The sequence below is a fragment of the Triturus cristatus genome, chromosome 4_2 (genome assembly GCF_964204655.1).
Source record: "Triturus cristatus chromosome 4_2, aTriCri1.1, whole genome shotgun sequence".
NCBI lineage: Eukaryota > Metazoa > Chordata > Amphibia > Caudata > Salamandridae > Triturus > Triturus cristatus.
The window spans coordinates 930,770,817-930,775,816 of NC_140586.1; the positions used below are offsets into that span (position 1 = coordinate 930,770,817).

General features: G+C 50.0%; 9 non-coding genes across 9 annotated transcripts; 3 read left to right on the forward strand and 6 right to left on the reverse strand.

Moving 5' to 3' along the window:
- Positions 1-173: 173 nt before the first annotated feature.
- On the reverse strand, positions 174-247 carry TRNAN-GUU (transfer RNA asparagine (anticodon GUU)). The gene has a single exon. It is a non-coding gene; the product is annotated as a tRNA-Asn (tRNA).
- Positions 248-1,401: 1,154 nt separating this feature from the next.
- TRNAG-GCC (transfer RNA glycine (anticodon GCC)) lies at positions 1,402-1,472 on the forward strand. The gene has a single exon. It is a non-coding gene; the product is annotated as a tRNA-Gly (tRNA).
- A 71-nt stretch (positions 1,473-1,543) lies between these two features.
- TRNAW-CCA (transfer RNA tryptophan (anticodon CCA)) lies at positions 1,544-1,615 on the reverse strand. Its single transcript has one exon. It is a non-coding gene; the product is annotated as a tRNA-Trp (tRNA).
- A 243-nt stretch (positions 1,616-1,858) lies between these two features.
- Positions 1,859-1,932, reverse strand: TRNAN-GUU (transfer RNA asparagine (anticodon GUU)). The gene has a single exon. It is a non-coding gene; the product is annotated as a tRNA-Asn (tRNA).
- A 1,154-nt stretch (positions 1,933-3,086) lies between these two features.
- Positions 3,087-3,157, forward strand: TRNAG-GCC (transfer RNA glycine (anticodon GCC)). Its single transcript has one exon. It is a non-coding gene; the product is annotated as a tRNA-Gly (tRNA).
- Positions 3,158-3,228: 71 nt separating this feature from the next.
- Positions 3,229-3,300, reverse strand: TRNAW-CCA (transfer RNA tryptophan (anticodon CCA)). The gene has a single exon. It is a non-coding gene; the product is annotated as a tRNA-Trp (tRNA).
- A 243-nt stretch (positions 3,301-3,543) lies between these two features.
- On the reverse strand, positions 3,544-3,617 carry TRNAN-GUU (transfer RNA asparagine (anticodon GUU)). Its single transcript has one exon. It is a non-coding gene; the product is annotated as a tRNA-Asn (tRNA).
- A 1,154-nt stretch (positions 3,618-4,771) lies between these two features.
- Positions 4,772-4,842, forward strand: TRNAG-GCC (transfer RNA glycine (anticodon GCC)). The gene has a single exon. It is a non-coding gene; the product is annotated as a tRNA-Gly (tRNA).
- A 71-nt stretch (positions 4,843-4,913) lies between these two features.
- On the reverse strand, positions 4,914-4,985 carry TRNAW-CCA (transfer RNA tryptophan (anticodon CCA)). The gene has a single exon. It is a non-coding gene; the product is annotated as a tRNA-Trp (tRNA).
- Positions 4,986-5,000: the final 15 nt, after the last annotated feature.

Below are 5,000 nucleotides of genomic sequence, written 5' to 3' on the forward strand. Positions count from 1 at the left end.
GGTTGTATTACAAGGTTTGGCTTTTTGTTTTCCATCCTATTGATGAAATTGAGTGCAGGTGCAGAGAGAACGCAGAGGATTGAAATGTTCAGGGAAAGGGTCTCACGCAGGAGCTCTAGACCAAAGGCACATTACTATGATTTATTAAAGTGCTTCATGCATGCAAAAGGAAACGTCCCTGGGTGGGCTTGAACCACCAACCTTTTGGTTAACAGCCGAACGCGCTAACCGATTGCGCCACAGAGACTAGTGACAAAAGCACACCTCCTGAGACTCAACATATATCTTTATGTGTGCGCGCCTGCCTTGAGCTGGTGTTATATAAGGCGTCTTTATCCTATGCAGCATTTGTCATTTGCTTAGTGTCTTGTCACTGTTGGGTGTTATGATGCGCAGACTACTGTCTAATGGTGTTAGGGCCAGTATTACAACCAGTCCCAGTGTATGAGATACATGTATGACTTTTCTGTGGCCTTCTTAGCGTAGCTATCTGCTCCTCTGGTGGTGTTCTACCAGCCTGTCAGGCGTGTGTCTTGCCCATCCATTCTTCACTGTGGCATGTTAGACTTGTCTTCTCTGTGAGCGGAGTCTCCTTCCCAGAGCAGGTGCTTTCTCTGAACTCTTGCTTTGTAAGACTGCTGGGCAAGGCCCTCCCTAGCCCCTCACTCAGATAGATACATTTACCTGCAGAGCTCAGCTTTGGAGAAAGAGAGGGGGCAGAGAGCGCAAAGGGGAAGGCCCAAGGTGCACACCTTATTTTACATAAAAGCTCGGGCTCTTGGGAGGACAGGGACATGAGGGTTCTCAGGGAAAGCCATCACATTAGTATTGATGGCTGGGCCTTGAAACACAACAATCCCGGAATGGCCAGGCACAAAATGCCTGTGCAATAGGCCTGACCATAGGCTTCTGGAGGTCTTGCTCTCCAGAGGCCCCAGTGGTCTAAGCCCGACCAGGGCTGTGCCCGACCAGGGCTGTAGGCCGCGTTGGGAGCGCGTTAGGGACGCAGGGTGCAGAACTCTGCCCGTTTCACCCCAGCATTTCGGGGAGGACAGGGAATTTGGCAAAGACAGTGGGAAGGATTTTTAAGGAGGAGAGTTCAGTGACATGATCTGAAACACAATAGTGCTGGTGATCTGGAGGCTGCCTTCTATGAGCCACTTCTGTCGGGAGCAGCCTGCCATCATGCCCTGATAACCACAACACTAGTCCCAAGCCAGTGACCTCAGCAAATGCAAAAACATTCATACTTATAGTCTCCTGCATCTGATTCTTGCCATCATGTGAAACGTTGGCATTCCAATGTCTGTTGCACACACTTTGTTCATAGGTGTGCAATTTGAGTGCGTGCGCCTCATCACTGTCTTGGACAGAGCTCTGTCTCTAAGCTACACATGTGAAGCATTGGTGGTTCAGTGGTAGAATTCTCGCCTGCCACGCGGGAGGCCCGGGTTCGATTCCCCGCCAATGCAAGGCTGTGTTCTTTTGACTTTGCTTTCTAAATCAAATATGGGAACTCAGTGGGGCATAAAATGGGAAACAGTGACCCCGACGTGATTTGAACACGCAACCTTCTGATCTGGAGTCAGACGCGCTACCGTTGCGCCACGAGGTCCTTGCTTTTGGAGTCACATCAGCAAATGTTGTGAGCCTTTTCATTTTTGCCCACCTCCTTATGTGCCTAGGGTTGTATTACAAGGTTTGGCTTTTTGTTTTCCATCCTATTGATGAAATTGAGTGCAGGTGCAGAGAGAACGCAGAGGATTGAAATGTTCAGGGAAAGGGTCTCACGCAGGAGCTCTAGACCAAAGGCACATTACTATGATTTATTAAAGTGCTTCATGCATGCAAAAGGAATCGTCCCTGGGTGGGCTTGAACCACCAACCTTTCGGTCAACAGCCGAACGCGCTAACCGATTGCGCCACAGAGACTAGTGACAAAAGCACATCTCCTGAGACTCAACATATATCTTTATGTGTGCGCGCCTGCCTTGAGCTTGTGTTATATAAGGCGTCTTTATCCTACGCAGCATTTGCCATTTGCTTAGTGTCTTGTCACTGTTGGGTGTTATGACGCGCAGACTACTGTCTAATGGTGTTAGGGCCAGTATTACAACCAGTCCCAGTGTATGAGATACATGAATGACTTTTCTGTGGCCTTCTTAGCGTAGCTATCTGCTCCTCTGGTGGTGTTCTACCAGCCTGTCAGGCGTGTGTCTTGCCCATCCAATCTTCACTGTGGCATGTTAGACTTGTCTTCTCTGTGAGCGGAGTCTCCTTCCCAGAGCAGGTGCTTTCTCTGAACTCTTGCTTTGTAAGACTGCTGGGCAAGGCCCTCCCTAGCCCCTCACTCAGATAGATACATTTACCTGCAGAGCTCAGCTTTGGAGAAAGAGAGGGGGCAGAGAGCGCAAAGGGGAAGGCCCAAGGTGCACACCTTATTTTACATAAAAGCTCGGGCTCTTGGGAGGACAGGGACATGAGGGTTCTCAGGGAAAGCCATCACATTAGTATTGATGGCTGGGCCTTGAAACACAACAATCCCGGAATGGCCAGGCACAAAATGCCTGTGCAATAGGCCTGACCATAGGCTTCTGGAGGTCTTGCTCTCCAGAGGCCCCAGTGGTCTAAGCCCGACCAGGGCTGTGCCCGACCAGGGCTGTAGGCCGCGTTGGGAGCGCGTTAGGGACGCCGGGCGCAGAACTCTGCCCGTTTCACCCCAGCATTTCGGGGAGGACAGGGAATTTGGCAAAGACAGTGGGAAGGATTTTTAAGGAGGAGAGTTCAGTGACATGATCTGAAACACAATAGTGCTGGTGATCTGGAGGCTGCCTTCTATGAGCCACTTCTGTCGGGAGCAGCCTGCCATCATGCCCTGATAACCACAACACTAGTCCCAAGCCAGTGACCTCAGCAAATGCAAAAACATTCATACTTATAGTCTCCTGCATCTGATTCTTGCCATCATGTGAAACGTTGGCATTCCAATGTCTGTTGCACACACTTTGTTCATAGGTGTGCAATTTGAGTGCGTGCGCCTCATCACTGTCTTGGACAGAGCTCTGTCTCTAAGCTACACGTGTGAAGCATTGGTGGTTCAGTGGTAGAATTCTCGCCTGCCACGCGGGAGGCCCGGGTTCGATTTCCGGCCAATGCAAGGCTGTGTTCTTTTGACTTTGCTTTCTAAATCAAATATGGGAACTCAGTGGGGCATAAAATGGGAAACAGTGACCCCGACGTGATTTGAACACACAACCTTCTGATCTGGAGTCAGACGCGCTACCGTTGCGCCACGAGGTCCTTGCTTTTGGAGTCACATCAGCAAATGTTGTGAGCCTTTTCATTTTTGCCCACCTCCTTATGTGCCTAGGGTTGTATTACAAGGTTTGGCTTTTTGTTTTCCATCCTATTGATGAAATTGAGTGCAGGTGCAGAGAGAACGCAGAGGATTGAAATGTTCAGGGAAAGGGTCTCACGCAGATGCTCTAGACCAAAGGCACATTACTATGATTTATTAAAGTGCTTCATGCATGCAAAAGGAAACGTCCCTGGGTGGGCTTGAACCACCAACCTTTCGGTTAACAGCCGAACGCGCTAACCGATTGCGCCACAGAGACTAGTGACAAAAGCACATCTCCTGAGACTCAACATATATCTTTATGTGTGCGCGCCTGCCTTGAGCTTGTGTTATATAAGGCGTCTTTATCCTACGCAGCATTTGCCATTTGCTTAGTGTCTTGTCACTGTTGGGTGTTATGATGCGCAGACTACTATCTAATGGTGTTAGGGCCAGTATTACAACCAGTCCCAGTGTATGAGATACATGTATGACTTTTCTGTGGCCTTCTTAGCGTAGCTATCTGCTCCTCTGGTGGTGTTCTACCAGCCTGTCAGGCGTGTGTCTTGCCCATCCAATCTTCACTGTGGCATGTTAGACTTGTCTTCTCTGTGAGCGGAGTCTCCTTCCCAGAGCAGGTGCTTTCTCTGAACTCTTGCTTTGTAAGACTGCTGGGCAAGGCCCTCCCTAGCCCCTCACTCAGATAGATACATTTACCTGCAGAGCTCAGCTTTGGAGAAAGAGAGGGGGCAGAGAGCGCAAAGGGGAAGGCCCAAGGTGCACACCTTATTTTACATAAAAGCTCGGGCTCTTGGGAGGACAGGGACATGAGGGTTCTCAGGGAAAGCCATCACATTAGTATTGATGGCTGGGCCTTGAAACACAACAATCCCGGAATGGCCAGGCACAAAATGCCTGTGCAATAGGCCTGACCATAGGCTTCTGGAGGTCTTGCTCTCCAGAGGCCCCAGTGGTCTAAGCCCGACCAGGGCTGTGCCCGACCAGGGCTGTAGGCCGCGTTGGGAGCGCGTTAGGGACGCAGGGTGCAGAACTCTGCCAGTTTCACCCCAGCATTTCGGGGAGGACAGGGAATTTGGCAAAGACAGTGGGAATGATTTTTAAGGAGGAGAGTTCAGTGACATGATCTGAAACACAATAGTGCTGGTGATCTGGAGGCTGCCTTCTATGAGCCACTTCTGTCGGGAGCAGCCTGCCATCATGCCCTGATAACCACAACACTAGTCCCAAGCCAGTGACCTCAGCAAATGCAAAAACATTCATACTTATAGTCTCCTGCATCTGATTCTTGCCATCATGTGAAACGTTGGCATTCCAATGTCTGTTGCACACACTTTGTTCATAGGTGTGCAATTTGAGTGCGTGCGCCTCATCACTGTCTTGGACAGAGCTCTGTCTCTAAGCTACACATGTGAAGCATTGGTGGTTCAGTGGTAGAATTCTCGCCTGCCACGCGGGAGGCCCGGGTTCGATTTCCGGCCAATGCAAGGCTGTGTTCTTTTGACTTTGCTTTCTAAATCAAATATGGGAACTCAGTGGGGCATAAAATGGGAAACAGTGACCCCGACGTGATTTGAACACGCAACCTTCTGATCTGGAGTCAGACGCGCTACCGTTGCGCCACGAGGTCCTTGCTTTTGGAGTC